This window comes from Herpailurus yagouaroundi, unplaced genomic scaffold, assembly GCF_014898765.1.
Source record: "Herpailurus yagouaroundi ecotype Mexico unplaced genomic scaffold, PumYag 139, whole genome shotgun sequence".
In the NCBI taxonomy this organism is placed as follows: domain Eukaryota; kingdom Metazoa; phylum Chordata; class Mammalia; order Carnivora; family Felidae; genus Herpailurus; species Herpailurus yagouaroundi.
The window spans coordinates 66,674,133-66,681,700 of record NW_024412394.1 but is presented as its reverse complement, the minus strand read 5'-3'; the positions used below and the strand labels follow the sequence as shown (position 1 = coordinate 66,681,700).

Genomic DNA, 7,568 nt, shown 5'->3' with positions numbered 1-7,568 from the left:
ACACACAAATTTTGTATCTATATATGATGACCGATACAACTAGACTTATTATGGTGATCATTTCACAATACAGTATATACAAATATCATTATATTGTACACCTAAAACGAACATGATGTTGAATATCAATTTTTTCCCAACTTTAAAATAAGATTGTGACTGGAAATGCTTTATTTCCTTTTTAAAATTGTAGTGTAATACTTTATGATTCAAAGGCCTAGTCCTGGGTTTATTTCTATACTTGGTTTTAAAGGCTGTTGTTGCAGAAGAAGATGTTGTTTATAGATTCAAATTAGGAAAATTGTATTAATCGCTGCACTTACTAATTCACGATACTAGTATTTCAGTTCTATCTACCACTTACGAGGTTCTTTTCCACCTTCTTGACACCAAAAGGTATTGTGTTTTGTGGGTTTCTTTTTTAAACAAATGAACCCTTAATTTGAAAGACTGTTTTTTAAGAGTGCAGATGTGGGAGTTCTTACTAATGACACTTAACATCACTTTTGGCCACAAATCCTATTATGATGCAATATTCCCAGACAGGTTCAAAATGCTCTCTTTGTACAGCTGCTACTGCTATGGGAAGGCTGCTCTTTTCTCACACTCATTTAAAAACATCACCCATCCCTTGAAGGTATCACATTAAAACATACTCATTGGTAGCCCATTACTAAACCACTGATCCCAGGAAGGCGGGCATAGTTGGAACAATTACGTTTTCTTCTCTTATTTGCCCGTTTGTCAAGGAAAAAATGTGTAGTTCATCTTTAAGTCCAACAATTCTTTTAATTTAACCCCAGAACCTCTCTGTGGTACAAAAGATTTTCATGGCCAACTCCTTTTCCCCACCATTTCATTTGCAAAATATCATAAAGTTCCTATTGTTTATTTAAAAAAATCTTTTTTTAATGTTTATTTGTTTTTCAGAGAGAGAGATAGACACAGAGCATGAGCAGGGGAGGGCAGAGAGAGAGGGAGACACAGAATCTGAAACAGGCTTCAGGTTCTGAGCTGTCAGCACAAAGCCTGACACGGGGCTTGAACTCACAGACCGTGAGATCATGAACTGAGCGGAAGTCAGATGCTTAACCAACTGAGCCACCCAGGCGCCCCTAAAGTTCCTATTACTTAAAGGTCTCGTCTTAATAATTTTTTTTAATGTTTATTTTGAGAGAGAGAGAGAGAGAGACAAGCACAAGCAGGGAGGGGCAGAGAGAGAGGGAGACACAGAATCCAAAGCAGGCTCCAGGCTCTGAGCTGTCAGCAAAGAGCCCAACACGGGGCTTAAACTCACAAACTGCAAGATCATGACCTGAGCCAAAGTCAGACACACAACCGACTGAGCCACCCAGGTGCCCCTCAAGGTCTTGTCTTTATAGAAGTAGCCATGTTGATGACATCCTGTAACACCTAAACTGGAGTGTGAGGTGAGTCGTCACTAGCAAGGACAAGTGAGGTCACTGAGGCCCAGGCCACCTCTGCAACCTCTCCCTGGGGAGTCATGTGACTGTGGCTGTCTGACAAGGGGCCTGGAGAGGTGTCAAGGGCAATCCAGATAGCGAAAATCAGTAAAACAATGTTTATTTCTAAATTTTTCATTTATTTCTAAATCGATAGTAGAGCTGCTTATGCTTTCTTCCTGCATCCTAGTGCTCGTCAAGTGCTCCTGGGGTGTGTGCTCCCCCCCCAGTTTGGAGACCACTGCCCTGATGGTCTTCCAGGGTGCCAGTCTTGCCTGCCCCTCCCCCACCAATATAGATTTCTAAGCTTCTGAAAAGCAAGGGCTGGGCCTTATCCTTCTCGTCCCCCCAAGAATCTAGCACAGCTAGAGCAAAGCTCAGGTGCTCCACGCCCCTGGGTTAATGGAATGAGGGGCTCCACCAACAGCGAGCCCTCTCACGTGCAGATGCCCACCAACCCAGTGGGGGCAGGGCTCAGCTGAATAAAGCCTAGACCTCATTCTTGAGGCTTCTTCATGTACTGGGATGAGAGATGTGTAAATAAGGGATGGCATACAACCCAGGGCAGGACGAAGCAGGAGCTGCTGGAGAAATGCAAGAAAGGGCTGTGGGAGCATGAAGCTAAAGACCCTTGGTTCTGGCTCATTCTCCCTAGAAGGATTGAGAAATGCTTCCTGGAGGAGGTGGCATGCTATTCAGTGGTACCAGTTTTGGTACCATTGCAACAAGGGGAAAGGATGGAGAGAAGATGATGGAGTGGCCTTTAGGAGATGTCACGAAGAAGAACCTGTCAGGGGAACGTATAGATGGAAGAGGAAGAGCTCACCATGTCACTCGCAAGGACAAACTCAACAATCCACAGGTCACGGGAGGGGACAGTGAGGTAGCCCCCCCTACAGTGTTCCAGGTACATTGGGTTTCTAATAAAAAATTTTGCACAGTGAACAAAAAAGGTCTTTAGATGCAGACTCACAGATGTTCTTTCTGTTCCTCCCACATCCCTAACATGGTCCTGCCTTAAGGTCCTTGCAGTAGCTTCCGTCTGTCTTGAACACCCTCCCTCGAGGTCACACAGTTGGTCCCCTACGTCATTTGGGGCTCCACTCAGATGCTACCTCCTCAAGAGCTTCTCTGACCTGATCAAGGGAAGCCTGGCACTCTCCATCACAGCACCTTCTCCACTTTCGTCTCAACACTAAGCCTACCTGGATGTTTTCTTGTTTATTTTTAACGGGCATTTGTTAACTGTCTGTTCCCCTCACCCCAACACACACATACACACACACGAATATAAGGGTCAGGGCAGCTGACCCTTATAAATAAATATTGGGTAAAGACTCCACTCGTATCCTCTTAAAATACTTGTTACCGGGTAAGTTTAATAAAAGTCTCATTTGAGATGACCCCAAATCCACTTATGGGGGAAAATAGAAAGAGAAAGGGGGCAAGGGAGACAGAGAGGGATGAATATAAGAAAGTAGAAATTGCTCCAGTGAAATCTGATGTATGAGGTTTTAAGACAGCTTTAGTTTAACTTATTTGTATGTATTTATTTATTTTTTTAAGTTTATTTATTTTTGAGACAGAGAGAGACAGAGCATGAACGGGGGAGGGGCAGAGAGAGAGGGAGACACAGAATCAGAAGCAGGCTCCAGGCTCTGAGCCATCAGCCCAGAGCCCGACGCGGGCCTTGAACTCACGGACCGCGAGATCGTGACCTGAGCTGAAGTCGGACACTTAACCGACTGAGCCACCCAGGTGCCCCTATTTATTTATTTATTTATTTATTTATTATTTTTGAGAGAGAGAGAGAGAGTGCGCGCACGCGCGCGCGCAAGCGGGGGAGGGGCAGAGAGAGAGGGAGACACAGAATCCAAAGTAGGGTCCAGGCTCTGAGCTGTCAGCACAGAGCTCGACACAGGACTTGAACTCACGAACCGTGAGATCATGACCTGAGCTGAAGTCGGACACTTAACCGACTGAGCCACCCAGGTGCCCCAGTTTAACTTCTTTTTAAATCTAATCTGTTTCATTTCTCTTATTTCAGTTAAAAAAAAATCACTGTGTTCTACGCACCTCTCAAAGTTACCTTACGTAGGTTGTAGAAAAAAAGGTGGTAGAACTAATAGACACATTAAAATCCCTCGGGGATGTAACTTCAAGTATTTGATTTGTCCACAAATTTCTCTAGAAATGTTAAATGTCTTAAGTCCTTGTTTCCCAGTCTCAATCATCAGCTTCTCTGAGAGCATTTATTTAAAATGCAGATTTCCAGGCCCCTCCACAGAAGACTGAAACTCAAGAGCCTTGACGTGGTCTCCAATAATCTGCATGAGGCTTCACAGGTGGTCGTGTGGCTCACTGGGTTTGGGGGCAATACAATAACTTACCCTTTTCCCGATCGTCCGGAAAACCGTATCAATGCTTCGTTGTACCATTGGAAAGCTCATGGCTGGAAAACAGTGTTAAAAAAAAGTGAAAGATTTTGCTTCAAACCTGATTATAATGTTGGCATTTCGCTGGACTCTCTCCAAATGTGCCAGACACTTGGAGGTGTGTCGTGGGGGCCCTGGCCTGCCTGAGAGGAGGGCAGTTCACCCTCGGCACTTCCGGCATCAGTGCCTGGGCCGGGACACCCTGAATTTGGTGCCTTCAACAAAGCAGGTGGGTGCTTGAGCCCCTTCCCTGACTAGGAGAGGCCACTGCACACATCTTAACGTGGGGTCCCTGGGCCACTCGAGAATCTGCGCAAAGGCCTCAGAGGATCTGTGTACAGAATGGGCCGTGTTGCCCTTGCTCTGAAAAGGCCTCTGGGCATTCATGCTCAGCTCTGGATGGAGCCTGACACTGAAGAGGTGAAGCCTCAGCTTAGAGGCTGAGACTGCTTGCCATGGCATCATGGTGCCAGTGGGTCCCACTGCCCTGCAGGCATCATGTCCGGGGAGGGAGGCTCAAGCCCGGCCCTCTGCCAGCTCACCTGTGCTGCCAGGCTGGAGGCAGGCCGCGGACAGACAGCAGCGAGAGTGGCAGAGGAAGGCTGATGGTCAGGGAGCTGCAGTGGACCGCTCCAGTCATCATCTGGGTCTCTGAATTCAAGGGGCAGCTTCCTCGGGGTCCCCTCGCAAATCCTTCCGACGGACCTGAAATGTCAGGCCGAAGAATGGAGCAGAGTGAGTATGTGACCCAGCACATCTCTCGGGAAGAGAATCATAGATGACCATGACCACCAAACAGATGCCTGACCTTGCCACGTGCTCATCCTCATAACAGGCTGCAAGGTCGGTGTGCTTTGCCCCACCCATTTTACAACGGGAACCTGCAGGCAGGGCGACCTTAGGTAACACACCAAGGTCACGTGGCTATCTAGAGGGTCAGACTCCAAACAGCAAGCTGGCCCTCCGTGGGAAGGACATTAAGAACTGGGCTTTGCCCCGGCACGGTGCCAGGCTCCGAGCTGATGTCTCTTGGTCCCAGTCCAGACCCGTTCCACCACGAATAGAAGCCAGAAACAGAAGCTATGCTCTGCCCGGGACTTAAACAAGGCAAATGCAGACTGTGAGGGAGAGGACAGGTGTGAGCACAACCTCTCCCCACCCATGCAACCCTGGGGCACAGTTTCTGGCCTCAAGGCCGAGCTGATGGTGCTGAAGCTCAGTGGCCCAAACTGGGGACAGCCCAGAACCTTGGGGAAGAAAGCTGTTTCTGAGGCAGGTGCATAGGAGGTCCCAGAATCCACACACAGGCTGCAGTTCCCGTTCAGCCCCGCATTAGATGCTGTGCCCTGGGCTTCTCTGGGAGCTGGTCGCACCAGCCCAGATGGGGCGAAGGAGCTGCCCTCAGCCGGCATCAGAAGGCCACCCTGGAACCGTCTGCCTTGTGCCACAACAGCTTTGGATGTTGATATCCTGTCCCTCCTGCACGCCCCGGAAGGAGTGCCCTGCCAGCCACGCCACAGCTGTCCTTCCCTCCTTCTCAGAGTGTGGGCTGCGTCACAGGCATCCTAACACGAGGGTGTCGCTCACCTGTGCTCTGGGCATCTCCTTTGCCCCAAACTCAGTGTTACCTTATCATGGTTAGAGGATTATTTTTGTGCCGTTAAATCTGATTATGTCCGCACCGCAAAGGCATAAGCAATATATTTAATTCTACAGACTACGTTACTCTATTCAGCAGAAATCAACTGATACTTCTTTAGCAATTGAATTTAACATTCGGCATGTTACAGAATTCGGTTAAACATATGCTAGGTTACTCGGGGCACCTGGGTGGCTCCGTTGGTTAAGTGTCTGACTTCGGCTCAGGTCGTGATCTCACGGTTCGTGGGTTCTGAGCCCCACATCGGACTCTGGGCTGACAACTCTGAGCCTGGAGCCGGCTTCAGATTCTGTTTCTCTCTCTCCCTGCCCCTCCCCGACTCATGCTCTGTCTCTCAAAAATGAATGAACACTAAAAAAATTTTTTGAACACTAAAAAACATTTTTTTAAATATGATAGGTTACTGGTGCAAAATATGGGTATGTTTTAATGGCTAGCAGCAGTTTTTACACTATGCATCCTAAATTTGGTGTTCTAAAAATGAATTGTTAAATCTAGGAGGACCAACTGATAGCCCATTTCTCTCAACACTCAGAAGAATAATATTCAAGTCATTCTATCTCCCTCCTCTGAATATCCAGAGCACTTAGTAATTTCTCATGGTATGTATCACACCCTGCCCTCTATTCTTCCTTCTTATCAGGTTAATCTCCTGGAGAGGAGGGATAGGTCTTGCCATCTTGCACCTCTCCCTAAGCACACGATGTCTGTCACTCTGTTCTTCCTCTGCCTTTTACTAAACTTCTTGACTGACTTGAGCCCCCTCAGTGTTCCCAGGACACCTGGGCAAGCGACCCTCTTGGCATCTACAACATTATGTCCGTGTGTTGTCCCGGGAAGATCATGCGCACATCATGGCTAGGGAGTTTGTCTCATTCACCTTGGTGTGACTTTATGTTTAACATTTTGTAGAACTGCCAAACTGTTCTCAAAAGCCGCACCATTTTACACTTTCACCAGTGACATAGGAGGGTTCCAGTTTCTCCGCAACCTGATCAACACTTGTCATTATCTGTCTCTCTGATTCTAGCCATCCTACTGGTGTGGCATGATATATGATTGTGGTTTTGATTTGCATTTCCCTAATGAGTTACCGAGCATTTTCTCATGTGCTTATTGGCCACTTATATCTGTACACTATTTAATCAAATTATAAAATGTCAGAGCTTCACAGGAAAACTTCACGGATGACTTACCCAAGGTTGTGCGTGGCTAGACGCAATACAGGGTCTCCAATGTACTCCTGACTCCTAACCAGTGCTCTTTCTTGCCCACCTGGCCCTTCCGTCAGGTTGCCTCTGGATTCCGATGCCGTTGGGTGAGTGAAGATTCATCCGATAAATCACTGAATTCCTTAGGAGTCAGCATAAGCATGTGCTCCAGCACTTTTTGATTTTAGGCCATATCCTTTTGTCTTTGGTTGGTTGGTTTCATCTCTGAAGATGGTTTTGTCTGGGTGCTGACTTTGTACTTGAGCAGACGGTTTTTATAACTTGCAGCTACTTAAAGTTTGAAGCAACTGGTGGCTGAGCTCCAAGCGTTAAGTAAATTGAAGCAACATTCCTTGTCACTAGAGTGCAAGCGAGGATGGTTTTAGTTTTTAAATGTTTTTAAATGTTTACTTGTATTTTTGAGAGAGAGAGAGACAGAGTGCGAGCGGAGGAGGGGCAGAGAGAGACGGAGACACAGAATCTGAAACAGGCTCCAGATTCTGAGCTGTCAGCACAGAGCCCAGCGTACTCGAACTCACGAGCTGTGCGATCGTGATCGTGACCTGAGCCGAAGTCGGACACTTAACCGACTGAGCCACCCAGGCGCCCCTCGAGCATGGGTTTCAAGTTACAGAACAAATTTAAACCTATCCACTTAATATTGTCACTATGACTGTGAACACAAAAACAAAGTAGGAAAGTACTTAAAGTTAAGGAATGAGGTAGGGCTGGTAAGGACAGTCATGGCTTATGTACGAATGCTGGGGTTTGGGAGAATATAGAGATAAGCTGTCATACC

General features: G+C 47.1%; 1 long non-coding RNA gene across 1 annotated transcript; it reads right to left on the bottom strand.

Moving 5' to 3' along the window:
* Positions 1–3,469: 3,469 nt before the first annotated feature.
* LOC121029186 (uncharacterized) lies at positions 3,470–7,209 on the bottom strand. Its single transcript, XR_005789629.1, has 3 exons — positions 6,755–7,209; positions 4,441–4,603; positions 3,470–3,915 (listed from the first exon to the last, which is right to left on the bottom strand). It is a non-coding gene; the product is annotated as an uncharacterized LOC121029186 (long non-coding RNA).
* Between the last annotated feature and the right edge of the window lie 359 nt (positions 7,210–7,568).